The sequence below is a fragment of the Triturus cristatus genome, chromosome 9 (genome assembly GCF_964204655.1).
Source record: "Triturus cristatus chromosome 9, aTriCri1.1, whole genome shotgun sequence".
Taxonomy (NCBI): Eukaryota; Metazoa; Chordata; class Amphibia; order Caudata; family Salamandridae; genus Triturus; species Triturus cristatus.
In genome coordinates this window covers 315,172,527-315,192,068 of record NC_140592.1, presented here as the reverse complement: position 1 = coordinate 315,192,068, position 19,542 = coordinate 315,172,527, and the positions used below count along the sequence as shown (strand labels likewise).

Here is a 19,542-nt window from a genome sequence, read left to right as displayed (position 1 = left end):
TATAGTGATATTATAGTTGGGCTCACATTTCACTCCTACAAAACCATAGAAATTCAGCAGTTGTAGTTATCCGGTCTCAGTGCTTAATTTGTAAAATATTAAGTGCCAGGGCTCTGACCAGGAGGCCACTGCAGCTTGCACCGTCCATCGCCCCTGTCATCACTGCCAAAACACCTACTAAACCTCTCTCTCACATGTAAATGCGACAGTTCAGATTATTCCAGGTCCCCAAAGCTACAGGAATGTCTGGGGAGGTAGGTATTAGTAATTTTTTAATGTATTTTGTTTCCCTAAACAGCTCCTATGCTTCTCCTCTCTAAATTACATGAGCAGCGCCACCTTGTGGCAAACTGCCATAAGTGTGGTGTTGACAATTAGGTGCCGGTGCTGAGCACTGGAAACCAATTAAGTGCCGGTGCCCAGCACTGGAAAGCTCCGGCTCAAATTAAGCACTGCCCGGTCCAACAATAACTTATGCCCCGCAATGCACTGCTTATGACCTTGCATATTACATATACATGATCAGGATGACACTATCTAGTGATTGTGAGTGTTTTCTAAAAGTTACTGAGCGTTAAACATGTATACTAAGGTAAGTGGCTGTGGGAGTGCCTGTATGCTGGGTGTGAGAGTTGGTGGGTAAGTGATGTATAGAAGCGAATATTTACTAAGTCACTGTGATGTGACGCACGGGCTGCGCTGATGGTCGCGGCGTATTTATGAATATCGTGAGTGGGGAAAAAATGCCTTATGGTTTATTCTACTTGTAAGGTGTTCATCCTCTATATCCCTCTCATGAGGTCAGGGCACATGCAACCTGACCCCTTTATACCACTTCGACCCATTTCGTTTTAGCCCAGGGGATTATTGTGATGAGATAAAATGGCAGCGCAAGTCTCTGCTCCAGTTGCAGACAGTCAATCACGCCATTCCTGTTGGCGCGCACATTCACGATTAACCATAAATCCGTTGTGAAATAGCCGCTGCCACAGATATCCATTTTTTTTTTTTTCCTAAAATTTCTCAACAACTACTGAACGGATTTACACCAGATAACTGTAATTTTGACCTGTGAACCAAAATTTGCCTTCCTGTCAAATCTTGTATAATTCCAGCAATCCGTTCGGGCTGTAGTCGTATTCAAAGCTCCTATGGGAATTAACATGGAAAACTCACTTTCGTCAAACTGCGCCAAACAATAGGCAAGCCAAAAAAAAAATTCTATAGAAACATAGTGCTAACTAAAACTACCTACTGGCGACCACCAGTAAAATATATAATAGTTGTGGAAAAAAAGTTTTTTTTCACACAACTGAGTGCACAGATAAATTAACAGTACTGTAATAAGTAGAACATGCCATGCCCAAGTAGTCGGTGCTTGCACTTGTTTACAAAAGTAACAATCACATTTAGTTTACCAAGTCTTAGTAGTTTACATTGTTGCTGGGGGCCTATTGCCCTTAACAGGACATTACATTATGTCTGCCCTGTGTACGTTTTTCCAGTAGTGCACAGAACATATCTTAAACCATAGCTAAACATTTGAACCATTAGAGGTTGTCAAGTCTCTTAATTTCCGTGTGCAAGGTTAGGGCCAGGCCGAAAGTCTCTACATATAAGCAGGAAGGCAGCTTAGACTCAAACTGTCAGGGATAAGCATCTCTGGTATTGGCAAACTCATGACGAAGCCCATGAGCTCCTCATATACCCCCCCCCCCCACGTAGCCTCGGTTATGGTTGATTTGAAAATCGCACAGAAAATTGATTTTTACATTGCTAGTAGCGTTGACATGGTGATGCTTGAAGTTTCCAACTGATAATTCATTTCAGATTTTGCGCAAATTAACAGCTGCTGGTTTGGGCGAGATCTAACTATATTGGGCGTGCTGAAAAATGGGATGATTGCTCAGCAAATACCCGGCTTCACATAAGATTGAACTGTACTAGAATTGGCCCATTTTGCGGTTTGATATATATCTGTTATCTAGTTTCAAAGATAGTTGTGTACCAGAAAGCCGTTTGCTTGAATTCATTAAATTTTGTATATTTAGTTTGTTAAATTTTGACATGAAGCTAAACTTGAAAACAAATGCTAGTGTGAACAATCTGATTGGCTGACTCTGCGAGATATGTTTTTTTTTGCAGCTGCAAAATAAATATAGAGCTTGGGGAGCATTTCAAGGAGTATGGTGGGGGTGAGTGTTTGATTTGCTCAAACGCTCCGTCCATCATCCCCTTTGGAATCACCCTGATAATTAAACATTTATTTTATGTTGTGGAATCTGTGGCTGCAAACTTGGGTTAATTATTCTCATTGGCCCTTTGGCCTCCATTTCAGATTAGTGGAGTTAACTTGAGAACTCCCAACTTTAAAATCCACAGGGTTCTTTTTCTGTGGGGAGAGGGTAGCTGGTGGGTAGAGTCGAAGCCCCATGCAAAGGTATGTTGCACGTGGCTAAAAATCAGATGCGTAGTCTGCTGGCCGCTGACAATTTGGGCTCGGGCTCCGCAACCTATGATATCCCACTTTGTCCCTTCAAGAACCCAGTACTTGCTTCCAGAGCTGGATCTGGCCAGATGTTGAGCTCTGTAGATTGTGAGGTGTATGATACTGGAGTATCATTGTGATTAAAAGCATTAATGTATGTGATTTTATCAGTGATTGTGTGTGAATAAACGTTCTAGACCACTCCCAACAAAGATACTTTTCGAAATAAAATAAAAAAAGTCAAATGTTACAGTGAAAGCAACCAACTGTCTCGAACAGAGAAAAGCAGGGAAATGTTTGTCTGCTTGGGGTGTGAGAGCTGAACTTTTTAAGCATTTGACTCCAGTCACAGATTGTCAAAATTGGGACCAGTCCCAAGTCTCCTGTTCTCCCAACGTGCACAAACCAGCTGTTACCTCCTGCTCCTTAACAGACACAACTAGAATTCAGAACCCTGTACATCGTGTCCTTAAGAAGAGAAGATTCCTACTGGATGTCCATGATTCTGTCCCATTTAAACAATAAATATAAAGGCTTCCTTCTCTTCCGAGTGACAAAGACTCGTACATTTTTTTAAAGTACCTATTCCACACACAGTTGAAGTTTACTTTTATGTGAAGCAAATTGCATGCATAACTCTGTAAAATATTTATCTGCTAGAGGAAATGCCAAAGCAATAAAAGCCTAAAAATTGTGAGTTGATTTTAAGCATGCTGCTCTGTACTTACCATAAAAATCTCCACATGTTAAATTCATGAAGTTATTCTATAAAGAGGAGCATACTTTATACTTCTCATTTAGCTCATTTTTCTTGTTTTGTTACTTTGCCGTTTTTTTAGATCTCATAGCCTTAACCGTTTGTTTGTTGTTGTACAATACATGGAATATTCTGTGGGTCAGCCTGTTTTTCTTGATTGAATAGCTTTTGGTAACTCAGTTTTCTGTTCTTGATTCAGTGCCTTTCCTTATAATACTTGTTTTGTCCCACACCTGGGGCATAGCTTCTTTAACTTACTTTTATTTGGACGACTTGTGCGCCTATTTTGCTGACATTCAAGAAGTAATTTCATTTTTAGGTCTGGCCCACAAACATCTAAAAGCTTTCCGATAGGCGAGACCTAAAACTGAGAGTACCTCTTGTAGACCATACAAAAAACTTAGTGTGGTTAGAGCCTGCCCATTGCTTTTATTGATTGGCTTTCTTGTCACCCATTTGCCTGCTTCGTATTCAATGGTTTTCTTTCCTAATTTTGGGGTTGTCACTCCCGTAGAAAATAGCCACTGGATGGTCCAGCGGCTGCTGTTTATTGCTGGTCTGCTCTGAAATGGTTAAAGCACTCTCTGGTCAATAAAATGATTATTTTCTGTGTGATGCTACTCTGCATCAGAAACTAACATTGCTTAAGCCAGTGCTCCCTCTATTACCACTCCAGCAGAGAGCATGACTTCACTTTCTATCTTCCCCCATCTACTCACTCCACCTCTCGTTTCCACTCTTTTGCTATCTTGAGACTTGCAATCCTTCCTGCTCGCCCATTGCTCCCCTACTACTACCTGTAAACACTTTATTAAAATGTTTTTTTCTCCTTTTGAAATTGCTTTGCCTTGGGACAGCAACTACCAGGGCCATTCTCTCATTTTTAGGTCTCACCTGATCCAGCGCATGCGCTAGTCTGGCCGAGACATTTTGTATGCGGGTTTTCAAAGTGCTGCCTGTGGCCTAAAGCTTGCGTGCACGTGAGCGTGCACGCGAGCAGCCGCCATTTGTCTCGCCGTGCTTGATCGCGTCCGCGATCACTTTCGCGGGCCGCGCGGCCGTGTCATTTTCACAGCCTCGTGGCCAATGCTTGTTTTTTAATGTTCTTTAGTACAAAAACATATTTTTTAACTTTATAACTTAAGTGGCATCTGCCATCTTGGATTAGTGTATGAAAAAAATAAGGAAGAAAACAGTTGCTTCATCGCGCCTTTTTTCTTTTTTGCTTTTTGAGTCAACACAGTGCATTGGCAAAGCCATCACCTCCAAAAGGTGAGACCTACATTTTTTAAATCTTATGCAGTTAGCGGTGACAATTAGTCAAGCCACATTCCGTACCTTCGTTACAGTCTTTTGTGGCTATGCTGGTATGTTGGATCTTATTAATAACAGTTTCTTCTAAAATAATTTTTTTTTACAAACACACTAATGCTGAAAGCGGAGGACGAGCCCAACGCACGTTTTCAGCATAGTGTTTAAGGGCTTCTGATTTCAGCCACTGACTGATTAAAAACGGTATCTCCACGATTTTCTTTATCCTCTCACAATCCTCCCCTTCTCCACATGCCGCTTCTTGCCTTGCTCTATCTTTCCAAACTCACCTTTTCCGTTCTCGTTTTTCCTTTCCCCTCACACATATTGCAGTCTGCGCCCTTTTTTGTTCACCTTAGCACTCTCTCTCTCTCTCTCCCTCTCCCTCCCACTCTCTCTCCCTCCACCACTCACGCCTCATCCCTTGCCACAGTCATCCTCCTTATCACCTTTCTCTCTCCAGCGCTCTCCTCCCAGTTGCCCAGAGTCCAGCCTGCTTTTTTACTGCACCCTCTCCCCTTCTCCTCTGAGTGAATAATTTATGGTGCATTTTGTCTTGCTGCTCTGATGAGGGAGGGCTGAGCCCATGATGTGCCTGGGCCGGAAGTGATGCGAAGCATATGCTCCAAGACTGTCCGCACAGCCCCAAGACTAGACTGTATAGCTCTCCATCTTGGTTATTTCAGCGTTTCAGTGCCTGCAGTGCTTTCACGCAGTGCCGCCCGTTATTTATTCCAGCACTTCCTTGTGCAATATTGTCCTGCATTGATGTACTGTAATGCACTGCAGTGTTTTCATGCAGTGCAGCACTTCCATACATCACCTTGGTTTACACTGTGGCCATTTTACCTCACATATGTCCGTAGTGACTGGGTCTAGTTGTTGGCCGGCAGAGGATCACACAGGAAAAGTCTATGGAATCAAGGTAATAAGGTCATGGCAGAGAGAATCTTTTATTTCCTTATGAGTTACCTTGGCTTGGTGTCACAGTTGTTTGGTTCCATCCTACGTGAATCTGTCCATTTTTTTTATCGTGGAACATCTACACATTTTTAATTGGTTGTCTATGGTCGAGTGTTCTAATATATTTTCAGACGTACTCAGAGTAGTTCAGCACACTGTGACGTCTCCAGCATGCAAGCTTCAGTAGGACATATACTTCCGGTATTGTCAACGGCCTTCTGGAAAATAACAGAACTGAGCAGTTGTGTAAAGCTGCTTCAGTGAGTATAGTTAAGCGTCAGACAAGCATGGAAGGGTTTTATCGAGAGACTCTCCAAAGCAACAGGGAGGAAATACGAGGCTTAATTTTGTTAAGTCTCTTTTCTGCTCTCCCACACATCTTTCACTGTGATGTCCTCTCTCTCTTCTGGCTCACCCACCTGTCTGTCTCTGTCATAAACTTCTCCCACTTGCCTTCCCCAACAACCCCTCTGCAGTGGTATCCTGCAAAATAATGGGCTACCTGCAGAGTGTGACTAGGGCCCCCAAGACTCGTGTATCTTGGAGATTTATTAGGCCTTAGGCTAAACTGTTTTAGTGACAGAAGGGTGTGCACCCCCCCTCTCCCCCGTACAAGTGTAGTAGGCCCCTCTGCTACACCACTGCGGCCTCCTTTCACCTTTTGGTTTTCCCAAACTCAATCCCTTTCACTGTCCCACCTTTCTCGCCCACCGCTGTCTTATCAGACCTGGCCTTCCCATAAATGTTTCCTGAGGCAAGGATGTATTCCTGAATCGTACTGCACGACCCAGTGTGTAGCAATTGTACAGTCCTTCAATCCCTAATGGTACAGCACCCAGGATAACGTGCTGCATGGCTAATCACTTATGAGGTCCCAAAAGCGAGACCTATTGGCTATGCCAATGCTTGTTATTTGTGTCGTGTCGCATGCATGCGTTTTTTTTATTTTTTGGTTTTTTTTTATGTACTGGTCTAAAATGGTTGCTTACCATCTTGGATCTGTAAATCTTCCAATTGTATGCATCCGTGGCCATCTTGAATGCTTTTTCTTTATTAGAAAAAAAAATACCACTCATGCATGCTCAGATGTCATGATGTTTATTTTTACATAACACATTTTTATTGAATTTTTGTAGCGATATTGAACATACAGAATAACCTCAGGAGGCATGCGTGGCCTTAGTCAGATGCTAAGTAGTTGGTGTGAGTCATACAGGAATATACAATTCACAAATGTTTACAGTAACAGTGTACCCACTCTGTGTTCATCCCCTTGCAGTCCATCAACAAATGCCATCAGGGCAGGTATCCTGCAGGCTGAATCCATGGGCCCAAATCTTATCATATTTCCGTGGAATTATTTGGACCTTCTAGATCAGTTTCTTAATCGCTGCGCACTGGCCCATCCCCTGCATCCATTCAAAGGGTGAAGGTACCTGCTCTTCCACCCCAGTGCCTAGCCAGATCTCTCTTCACCACCAGAAATGCCATCACTATCAACGAGCTAGAGACTCTGGACCCCCCCCCCCCCCCCAAACCCCACAATACCTAACAGGATGAAGTACCTCCTTGTTACCTTCCCACCTTGTTCATCGACCTCTCTTCTCTCCCCCCCCCCCCCCCCCCCTTCAATAAGCCTGCGCCTCTGGAGCCCGGGCCTAAGCTGCACCTGAGACACTGGCCTCTGGCTCTCCCCATGTGCCACAGCCGAGCTGGAGAATAATACATTTGGTGGAAGTACTTGAATTGTATTAGGTGCATTCGCTTGGAGATAGCAAACTGTCTGGAAGCCATCTTCGCCTCCGCCCACTCCTCATTGTCAAGAGCACCTACATCTGTTTTGGGCGGGAGGGGGGGGGGGGGGGCGCCGGGTCAGGTGTATTAATGGTTTGTAGAGACGCAAGATGCCTCCCTGCGCCAATGCATCCGTTATGAAGATATGGGAAATTTCAAACTGGAAACATGAGTTACTCTGTCGCTTTGGGCTATTGGCTATGTTTGCAAAATAACTTGGGGCAACAACATAGTCTAATTTTGCTAATTGTACATGTGTGTTTACTCTTCTGTTTCATTACTCTTGAATTATTCTAAGATGATAATGTGTTCCTTAGAAAAAACATCTTAATGCCTTTTGAAATATCCCATTTGTATTATCTGTTATTCTGAGGGTCACTTATGATTACGTCCATTTATCATTTCACTCTGCGCCCCGTATATTGTAGAAAGTACTTTTATAAAGCATCTTACAGAAGTCTGTACAAGTCAGTTTGATAAGAAACTCATTCCTAAAAACTATAGCAAGAGCTGTGGGACAGTTGCAGGTGCCATTATATTTTTGTTAATTCCGGTCTCTACAGTCTGACTGCCATGGAACGGACATCTTTACCCTACAAGCTGGTCAGCAGAATCCAAGCTAGTTCCTCCTAGCCTAAATCCTATAGTCCCAGCATTGTTTAACTGCTCCAAATAAAATACCATAATCGTGTAATCGCTTTGCGAAATTTGCCCCCGAAAAAAACCCTCGAGTGCTACTCACTTGTCCCAAGAAAACTTAACGAGACTTTCTTGTCTTGAGCTACCATACACCTGCTGTGTGTTGATCGAATGACACTCTCCATCAGGGTTTGGACGTTGAGCTTCACAGACTAATGTAGGAGACTCCTACCGCTGACTTTCCAGATTGTGTTGTACAGTTTAGTTCATGTTTGCTCTACCCCGAAGATGAGTAACACTTGATGTATAATGTGTGTACATGTGAATGTTGTTAAATTACCCTGCTAACCTTTTCGCCTTCTCATTTCTTCCTTTTTCTCACAACACTAATTAATTTAAAAAAACTCTAGTATTGCCGACACCAAACCAAGCTGCACAGATTTATAAAGTTGAAAAACTACGATCAAAAAAATCCTCTTCACATAGACTATCTTATTTAGCATGTCTCAAACATTTTTCTTAATGTACTTTGAAATTCTGAAGTGTCGTACAGGCAAATTCAACAGTTAGTCCCAGGATTGCAAAGAGGGCACATGTGACACACATTTTTGTTTATAACCGTTCTATATAAGGGCTTGCTTATGTAATCCATTTGTTTTGAGATTAAAAATGAATCTACCTTTTTTTGTCAGTTGCTCTAATTTTCTCAGGTTGTCTCTCTATATATTTAAGTAGTCTTACACTCTTCAATATCGTGGAGGCACTTGCTGTCACCACTCTTGGAACAGGCTACCACCGTGGATGTGATTTATTGAACACTTGCTTTCATTGTATGTATGTGGGTAACTTTATAGCCCAAATGTGTCTGTGGTTATGCAGTATGTATTGTTAAGTCTATTGAAACAAGCATAGAAGGTGGGTTTCAACTGATAATGCGGAGAGAGATGGCAACGCAAAATTAGATGGTCGCCGGAAGATTGCACTCTGGGTGGGTGCAAAGTTATATTATTATGGTTGGTTTGTGGAAGAATCCTTTACACTGTTAACACACAAGCCTTCTGAGGATTGTTCAGGTTGTGTTTGGTAATTTGACAATACAGGGCGGGTTGAGTTGGCATGTGGCTCACAGTGGGAGCCAGATGAGGTTTTTTTAGATTTGGAAATTAAGGAATGGCCAGACCTAAATAGTGGAAGTTTGAGTAGCTGGCTACAGCTATGTGGCATTCAGGATGCATGTCGAGGGAAGGCCTTTAGTTACATGCTGGGTTTGGAAGATTGTGGCCTTGGTGACAGTGCTTGTGGGTGTTCATTCTATAGTCCACACCAAAGAAAGCTTTTGATATGTATGATGTAGGAGATTAGTGCATTGACTTTGGAGGGATGCCACGATTGAGTGATGCAATGCAGCAAGCGATTGGTCCCTTGGATTTGGACCTTTTGAGGAAGACTTTAATTATTTTTTACATTGAAAGCTGATGACACGTTTGTTGTTTCTAATAGTTTGTTTTGATTTGAATGTGTTGTTTCATCATTCACATTGACTGACTTAATCATGCTTTAGACAAAAAAGATTGCAGTGCCTTTCAATAGATTCAGTATATTGGCAAAATACCACTTCTGAAACCTTGTAGGCGCCTTCCCATTGGAGAATTGAAAATATACGTGCACGAGTTTCAGCCCAGCGACAAAACTCAATAGAGCATGCATATTTAAATTGAATACATAAAAATGTAGTCCTTTGTGCCCACTTAAATGCCATAACTGCTCTCTTTGCCTTGGAACACTTTTTTCTCTTCAGAGCTACTGGCAGATCTAAGGATAATGTACAATATCCCCGATAGTGACAGTTTCTCTGATTCTTGTGTCCACAAAGCAGTGTATGCCCAACTGTCATTAACAAACCCATTGGAAGTTCTCCAAGCATTTGTCTCTATGAGCTATTGAACAAGATCATGGGTTATTTTGAACTTTAATATCGTTCTTCTCGTCTACCTTACTCTGTGTGGACTTTTTTTTTTTTTTTTGCAACTTCGGGTTTCGAAGTTAAAAGGTTCAGCCACTGAGCTGAACAAGCGCACACATTGAAAAGTGGACCCGGAATCTTAGTCTTTTCTTGGCTTGTTTGATAGATTTTATGCAGAAACCTGTTCTCGAGCTGCAGAGCCAGTTTTGCAGATGCTAGTATCAATAATAGATTCGTCATAGTCTCGGTGAGGAGGAATTTCTGTGTTCTGTTAGATTGTGGGCATGACTTTCCACAAATTCCATTACTAATACAGAGCTTAAATATGTTAGCCACGTTTCTGTTAAAAAAAAAAATATATCCAAGGAGTCCACCACCCTGAGTGGAAACCTAAGTTGTGTAATTGCTCTGCACTGTGCTGACTCATTCTTTTGCATAGCCTAGAATATCTTGCCAGAGGGACAGCATGTGTGCTGCTTTAAGGTACCCTGGTAACAAACTGTGCATTGTTCAAATACACCCATGGATTGTAAAAGCCAGCTTGGAGGGTTAGGTTTATTGTAGTCTCCTGAAGCTTCAGACCTCCTGTCTGATTGGGACGTCACTTTTTTTGTTTATTGAAGCCCCTACCTCTTGTTTTTACCTTTTGTGTAGCCCATGGCTCAGATTCTGAGAGGCTGCTCAAAGTGCAATCATTTGTAGGTTGAAGCCTGCCTGTCTGGTTGCAGATAGACTCTAGTGGGCATTCTTAAAGCTTCTCCGGAAATGCATTTTGCCAATTGCTTACTATTGGCACTGTGGTTTGTAACTCACATTTTCTGACTTTCTACCTGGTGCCTCTGTTTTAGGCTGTGGAGCATGTTTTTGTCACTCCTGAAGAGCAAACCTTGTTCACCATTGCTCCTTGTATTGTTCCACGAGTCCTAGCTTTATGCAAACAGGCCTTTAAATTGTGTGTTCTACTACTGCGCTCTACTCTGGACACTATTTAGACACACTGAAATTCTGTGCCACTAACTTTTACCCATGCTGAACAGCAGCCAAACTGGGGTACGTGATGGCTAAAACACAGTGGCGAAACCAATAGCTCTTGCATAGGTGAGACGTATTGGCTTTGCCAAGGTTTGTTACTGATCTGCATGCTACCTCAGCCTTTATGCACACATGATTCACTAATCCTATGCGGTGTGCCGCGAGTGGCATACCACCTACCTCATTTAATGTTATTAGACTTGGTTTGGTGGAGAGTCTCATTCGCTATGGAGCAAAAGCTGATATAGAGACCTCTGATTCAGTGTTTTAATTCAGTTTGCTGAAATAGCCACCAGTATCAATGGTAAAGAGTCCAGGGTCCCACAGTGAACAGTCAGTAACTGACCGCTTGCACTCTGAGGATGGTTGAGGGACCACAAAACATTTGTCCTTAGCTTTGTGAATTGCAAAGAGGAGGAATGCCCATTTGCCCCCTCTCACCCCTTGCCATTGTGACTCGTGTGCACTGCAAATTCATTTCAAAATATGCTGAACAGTCTATGTAACTTGAAAGTACTGATATGAATCTGATTCTCTCTCCGAATTTTTTTTTCTTTTTTTACATCTGAACCACATTGCGGCGATCTCTGGCTTGTGGTTTTATAGAATAGTCCTGTGTTTGGCCTGCTCTACATTCAGCTACTTTGTTTTTGTAAACTGCTGGAACACTTGCTAGCAGTTTAGCTGGTGCAGGAAAGGTGTGGCATACGACGTTTCCTGTCATTATGATAGGAGCCACAGTGTCTAGAAAGCTGTATGTCGCCTTAGTCCGCTGTACGAACATTAAGACCTAAAGTGCTTGGACGTTATTATGACTAAGCATGTTTTATTGCAGGTAGTTTGTGACGACCATAATGTTGTCTCACCCTTTCCAAACTTGCGGCCCAGAAATATTCTGAGTTTGAGACCAGAAACTGTTTCCTAAAACATGCAGTAAAATAAATTGGAAGGCCACTAAGCAGGCATGTGTGCCCTTCACCAGATATGTGCTGTCTCCCATCGGTGTCCCCTGCGCAATTGCCTTCAGGCCGGTTCTGTAGTCCATGAGGCCTTTCTTGCTGCCAAAGTATTATTGGGTGTACTTTGTCTACCTTTCCAATAGCAAAGTGGGCTCCTGCTATGAAGCTGTAGACAACGGGGGAGCGCGCGCTCTCGCTCTCGCCTACATTGCTGGTGGCTGTATAGAGACTCTGCTGTTTTTTGGGGTACTCACTAACGCTCTCAAATACTTTTTACCGAGCATCAGTGTTTTGAAACCTCGTAGCCATTTCCAAATGTTTCATCTAGTATTCATCCCAGAGATTTCCTTAAAAGGAGAAATCCAGTAAACGGTCCACTGCTCTTGCTTTAAATACGGAGCTGGTTTTGTGTATTTAGTGGCCATGTTCAAATACTGAAAGCCCATTTTCACACTACTTGTTTTCTATGGATGTTTTTTTTTAAAATACATTTCCAAGGCGTTGAATGTGAATGGAGTACCTTATTATCCCTTGAGCTTACTCAAGATTTTTCGTGTTTGTTTTCTTATTTTTTTTTTTCCTACTTGGCCCTTCTTGATACCCTTGTTTGCTCCATTCATTGGTGGGTGTTTTAATGACTGGTCAGCCTTCTCCACCCCCTCTCCTACAATTGAGTGAATACATTTGTGGTGTGGGTGGAACTCGAAGCTGCTCGGTTTTCGAATATCACTTATGTAGACTTTGAATATTAGCGACTAGATTTAGAGTTCTGCAATTGACCATGTTTTAGCCATTCTGTGGTATCCCTGTTGAAGTCTCTCTGACGCCTCTAAACGGTTACTAGCAATCCTTATTTAAAACCGCTATCGCCAGCCACGACCTGAATCCATCTTGCATGCTTATTGCGCAGTATATTATAAAGCAATTCATTTTATAAACTGGGCGGTCCTTCTAAAGGGCCTCCGTGTGATAATGCCGTGCTTTCCGCCATCAGCGGTAGTAGTTGCATTCTGTAAAATCCCCTGGAATCCGTTCCCTTCTTCTGAAGTCTGGCAGTCTGCACTTCTGTCATGGCCATTTGTGTTTCCTCCATGAAACGTGCATCTGTGTTGACTTTGAGGGCCAGATGTGCGAACTTGCTGTTCTACAATGCGATAAGAGGCTTCGAACACGTTACCACCCAGCTGACTGCCCCCATGAGCCCCATGCACACACAATCTGTGTCTCCAGTTGTCTCGGGCGCGGCTCCACGGAGCAGGTGTCGAGCATGTGTGGGTCTCGGAAAGCAGTGTGTGCTGGCGAGTTCATTAATACCAGGGCGGACTGCAGCCTGTTCGGAAAGCCTGCTGCTGCTTCTCATTCGTTGGAATTTTTACTGCACTTTTTTTCTGAAGGTGAAACGAGGGCTTTGTCGCAGGGTCGGCCCTGTTCGAAAATAAGCCTTTAGAGAATGCGTGTCACATTCCTGTACAGAACCGGTTGCAGAAGTCGTTTTGTCGCGTGCAACCTCTTCCTGCTCTGAGAATCTGACCAGGGAAACTGGGTTTCTGAAATTGTGATCATATTTTTCCTTATAAGGAAGTCTCTGCCTGTGCGTAAGATTTTGAAACCCTGCTTGTTGACTGTCAAGCGGTATGTATAAGCTCTCTGAAAGTCAAGTGGCTGAGGGTCATCTGAAAAAAAAAACACACTGGATTAGCACCTAAGTATTGCTCAAATGAGTGTGTTCAAAATCTAGTGTGGAAAACTAAACCTATAAGATCACACATAATGGCTTGGGTGCTAAATCTAGCAGTGATGGCATTTGAATGCGATTAGGAGGCTGCCTACAGATACTCTGTAGCGCTGTCCTCTGTAGTGCCTCGATTCTGTGTGAAGATTAGTGTGTTCAGATCTGGCCCCTGTGCCTTACCCCCTCCTCCCAGACCAGATGCAGTACTGGTCTGGTGAGGTTATGATGCTACTGTGGCTCTTCCGTGTCTTGTTGGTGGGCCCGTTGATGGCCTTTGACCTTGCCACGCCTGGACAGCTGTTGGCCATTTCCACGCATTACGGCCTGAGTCCCGAGGGGCACTGTAGCTCCCCTTTTGCTGGGGTGACCCGGCTTCTGATCCAGGTATGGTTTAAAACACCATTTTAAAAAAACCTACATGTTTGATTTTCCAACAGCAATTATCGAACAAAGGATTGGGTTCGAAAACCTGGTTAATGGCTCGGAGTGAGACTACGCGCCCTTTCTTCTATGTCCTTTGCTATTTCTAGCCTCCCCTTCACATTGAGTGATGTTGCATTTCCTCCGAACTGAGTTATGGAATGAGCTTGAATAGGGACAACCCGCCTCCACCCTCTGGCCCACACCCACCCATGGGCACGGTCTTCAGCATTGTCTTAAAAACGTCCGTGAAGTTCTGACGACAGGAAACTATCCAAGAACCGGATCTGATCGGGCAGCTCCGAGACGTCTCCTCCAGAACAAACAAAACAGTGTACGCCTTTTCACTCAAGAAAGACGTGTTTTTTAACACCATGTTTAATTCCAGCGAGAGAAGGAATCGCACATGTTGGGAGTGAACCCAGGAACCTTTACCCACAAACGTTTAGAGATGTTAAAGTCTACAATTAAGCTATATTGATTGTTTAAGTTTAAATGTGGGAATACATTTAATGCCGGTTCAGCTCAATGGGCTAATGCATCCACTGCACAGAAGTTTGTGTAACTGGAAACCATGCACATTGAGTGAAATCTTTTCAAAATTGATGGCCTTCTGGAACCGGTTGGAAGAAGTCTCCTGTGTGGTCTGGTGGACTTGGAAGTGCATTAGCCTACCTAGGACATTTTCTTTATTGCAAGCATCCCAAATCACACGTTTTTATGAGCCCCAATATCTGCTGTGCAACCTGATTCACACATTGTCTTTTACTACCTGTGTTGTTTCTTTTTTTGGGTCTCATCTGAGACCATGCATGCGATGTTACTCAAGAGCCTCTTGTAAATAAAGAATACATTTAATAAACACCTCAAAAAGATCTTAGAGCTCGCCCATTGCTTTGTCTTTCTCATTTTCTTGCTTCATTGGTCTGTGCCTCCAGCTTTCCCATTTTCTTCCTGTGTATGTTATGTTATTTTAATTTATTCAGCGCACAGCTACTTGGAAGTGTCCCGGCGCTATAGACCGCTGGGGAACCCGTCCTGGCTATCCCTGTGAGATGGTCCCTTTCTGGGTATCTCCAAGGTGAAACCAGGCATCCCCGGCGTCTGTGGGGGGGTCGTTCTAGAGATGAGGCAAGCTTAATGCCCAGAGTTGCCGAGTGTGTTCCTGGTCAGAGTAGGTACCGAGGTGAGAATTATCGAGTCCGTTTTGACCCTGGTCCACGACCCTGCCGCTTCGGGAATTGAACCCTGGTCGATTCTCTGCTTACGGATCTGCCGCCTCTAACCAGTGAGCCACACCTCTCCACTGTCGGTTCAATGGAGCATGGCCCAAGTACAGTTTCCTGTCTGCGGTCAGTGTCCTTCCATTGGTTGCATGCTTGCAGAGGTACTTTTTATTAGTGTTCAAGTGATATACTTCATTAGAAAGCATTATTTTGCAGGCTGTCTCTACCGACTCCACCTGCATTTCATCGTTGCTTGTCCCAGTCTCTCCCGCGACCTCCCACTTGCTGCTGCTTGCTCCTTCTCCCCCGGTGCTGGTCTGTTGACCCCCCCTGCCCCCCGTTGCTGCTTGCCTCATCTTTGATTGCCTCCCCCCTCCTGTCATAGCTTGAAATGTAGTGTGTATACCCCTCCTCTGTCCTTGTTTGTCCGTGCTCACCACTCATGTCATATCTTCCTCACCGCCACCGAAAACACACACAGCAACAGATTTCTTCTTCCTCTTCAAACTTTCTACCACTAGAAAGCAATAGGAATATGACAAATCCAGTGAAAATCAAACTGAAAATCAAACTAAAAATATTCTAACGTTTTTACTGGTTGCTGCGTCAACAAGCGGTGAGCATTGGACAACCTGTAAGTATAATTACGCAAGGCTGCAATTAAAACCACTCGCTCAGTTGGTTTGAAAAAAAAATGTGTTGCACGGTGCAGGGATTTAGTAAGAAAAGTATGAAGGTATGGCCCATAGTTACCACCAGTGATTGCTAACGAAATTTAGAATGACTAAGCAACAGGTAAACTGTTAAATTTAAGAAGAAAAATCAAGCTCTAAAGAGCTGCTTTATGTGGTTGTTAAATAACTGCAAAACGTTTTGGAAACTATTTGATTCCCTCTACCTTATAGACTCTAAATATAAAAGCATGAAGAAATAAGTGATGTGAATTTGCCTAATTGCTTCACCTTCATTTACAAAACGAGAATTTGCAATGCAATAGGTCTAGCATTTGCGAGATTTTGGCTTTTTACATTGTAAATGACAATGCCTTTTATGTATTTAAAAAATCCTGCAATAATAAAAGGCATTGTCATTTACAATACCAATAGGTCAAAGTTACGAAAATGCGAGACCTATTGCATTGCAAATGTTTGTTTTGCTGGGAAGGGGGCTTAGTGGACTAATGCGCCCATGGTAGGGGCCGGTGCTTGCCCTCATGGTCACAGGTTCAAATCCTGGTGTGTTTGCTCGGCCTGATATGGGAAAAAGGGAACACCGGGCACAGTGTAAGATGCACAATAGTTGCAAATTGACTCCCAATTATACAGAATTACCTCGAATTACAAAAACACTTAGCATGCTGACCTGACAACTCTATAACTGCATATAGTGACACAAACACATTGATATGTTCATAATATATCTTTTTAATTAATACAAAATATATAATATTTTTTAATTTTTTTATATCCCCAATGGATTATTTCTTCTCTGTAAACATATACAATTGTAGGTAACAATATGTCAATATCTCATCATGTTACTCATATGCATATAAATCAATTGCAATATGCTATGTATGAATTCTAATTAGAACATGATTAGTTTTTCATAATGAGTTTACAGTGCATGCTTGTGTTGCCACAATAGTTTCTCATTTCTTTTACTATGGTTACTCCTCACTAATCATTTAAACAACAACAAATTACAAAAAACAGTGCAAATGGTATTTTTTCAGATCTTATACTCTATGAACAAAAAATGAACATATGAGCGGTCGATTGACACTACGCGTTTCGGCTAGGCCTTCGTCAGGAACCCGCTCTGAATTTATACCTCTATTTTTTTTTAGCTGTTCACGTTCTTGACCTCAATCAGTAGGTTGAACTCAATTTATATTCTTCCGTTAGGTGATGATGTATAACATCATTGTTATAAGGTCATAATCCGGGCATCAATGTGGTTTCCGATAGAAAATGTATATAGTAAAGAATTGCCACTTCTATTCTGTTTTCCGAGGAGGGGTTGGATCTTAATCCATTTTATCTTGTTATTTATTCATGATAAATCTTTATTCGTTTTTATCATTTGTTCTGGCGATCTCCTTTCGTTCGTGTCTAGTAATCTATTCCATCCTCCTCCTCTCTCATGTGCTCTGCATCATCGTTTGGTTCGGCCTTTCATTCTTGCGAGGTCGATAAAATGAGTATCATTGAGTTGGGTGACAATAAACATCTGTTATTCAGCGCCAAGATATCCTTCTAGGTGAAGGTGTGCTTTACAACTACACATTCTGTTCTCTTTATGGGGTCGGTGCAGATACTGAATCGGGGGCTTTCTGACCTGTAGTGGGAGCTCCCTCTGCAGGACAAGTTCAGTTTTACCTTGGAGTAAAGCAAGTAACTTTGAAAGACTTGAAACGGGACTGCCCAGTGCCCTGACAACCCCTGTTTTGTAACCCTTCACTGATGACCTCTTGTGCACGCCCACTTGTTCTCCATGGCCTGTCACTCATACATTCTTTCGGCTGTCCTTGGGAGCCGTGGGCTAAGCAAACTACCCCAGAGTCCTATCCCCTAGGGACTAGGGTGACCACCGGGCAAGTTCTGGACAATGATCATACAAATTCAGGCCAAAGGGCCAAAATTCAGTACCAAAGATCATTTTTACATACCATTCTGAGGAGGCTTCACGATTATAAAATAGACCGCTGACAGAACTACAAGCCAAAATAGGTTTATGTTCTGTAGTTGTATTACACATTGGAGTATTAGGCATACATTCACGTATAGCTGGACGTATTTAATAATGAAAAAACTAGCAAACCTACACCCCCCCAAGCAGAATGTGACCGCTGACCTTGAATGATAGTGCCAGAAGCAGCACTGTGCTAGTGGACGTAGAATTAGAGTTCACAGACTGTTGCACTACTAGAGTGAAACCGAGTGAGAAATTATGGTGAGAAAGGAGGACCGAAGGATATAAACAGAGATGGAGAGACAGAGTGTTGGAACAGTGATAGTGAACAGTGAGAGAAGGGGAAAGCAAGGGTCGGCCAGCTGAGAGAGTAAGAAAAGATGGTGAAAGAGGGAAAAGACCAAGATAAGATGGGGCAGAGAAAGGTGTGAAAAAGAGATGCAGAAATATGCTGAGGGTGACTGAGAGGAGGTTGAAAAGAGGAAAAGGGTAGAGGGGCAAATAAAAGAGAAAGCATGTGGGGGAGAGAGGCGGAGACGATAGCAAGGTAGGGGAGAAGAGGTAACTGATATGGAAGAGAGAGGTAAGGGGGATGGGGGGGGGGGGCTGGTTTGTGGCGTAACGGCCAGAGGTGCTGAATGGAACCTGGTGATGGAGAGCTCATCCGCCTGAAGCAGGAGTAAATCCCTATGCAAGGTCTGCACTTGGAAGCGTGAAGCAGGGAGTGTAGATTGGGGGCGGGTTCTTGTCTGAGGGCATCCAGCCAACGGGATGAGAAGTGTCACATGAACTGTGGCTTCTAATGCAGAGTATCACACGTGAGGACAGTGTGTACATTGTGTGAGAGATGCATTTACCAAATGGGGCGTGGCCATGTCGTGTCCTCCAGAAGGAGGATGTTTGTGGGCCCCAGAGAGGCGTGGCAGGCCTGCACAGTCTCCTTTATGTTAACCGACCTGTGAGGCTTGCCAAGCATCTTACAATGAAATTTTTATTAATTTAGTGTTTCAAGTAAATACTGAGCAAATGTGGCCTAAGAGAGGGACCTGCCGGTTTTAGAACTGGGGAACCAGGTTCGAGTGCCGGTTTCGGCTCAACATCCTGTGATCCTGGGCAAATCACTTCATCTCCCCATGACATAACTTTGTGTAATGTAACTGGTGCTCGGTTAAAGCACTTTGATGCTCTCGGGCCAATATACCAAGTCTCTGCTATTTCTCAGTGCTGTAAATAAAAGGGGCTGGTACTGCCCATTGCGATGGCACTCAGTTTACAAAAGTGAGTCGTGATTCAAACTTCTGACTGCAGTTCATCACGTACCTCATTAGCGAGCGTTTACCTCTCCGAGACATCCCGCAGCAAATTGCAAATATTGAGGAAAAAAAATGACCCGAATTTGCACTGAAATGTACTAAAGCAGCCAACGTGTCCCTGAAATGTAGGAAAACTGAAGGAATAGCTTCAATAAATAGTGTCGAGCAAGTATAAAATGCAGATAACAAACACCAAAAATGCATACTGAAAAGCGTGGGCAAGGTGGGCGGGGCTTAATGAACAGAGCGGA

At 43.2% G+C, this 19,542-nt stretch overlaps 1 protein-coding gene across 2 annotated transcripts in view; it reads left to right on the top strand.

Annotated features, from left to right (window-relative positions):
* The window catches only part of ACTN4 (actinin alpha 4), a 298,634-nt gene that overhangs the window by 27,837 nt on the left and 251,255 nt on the right, over nt 1-19,542 (top strand). The window lies entirely within an intron of this gene.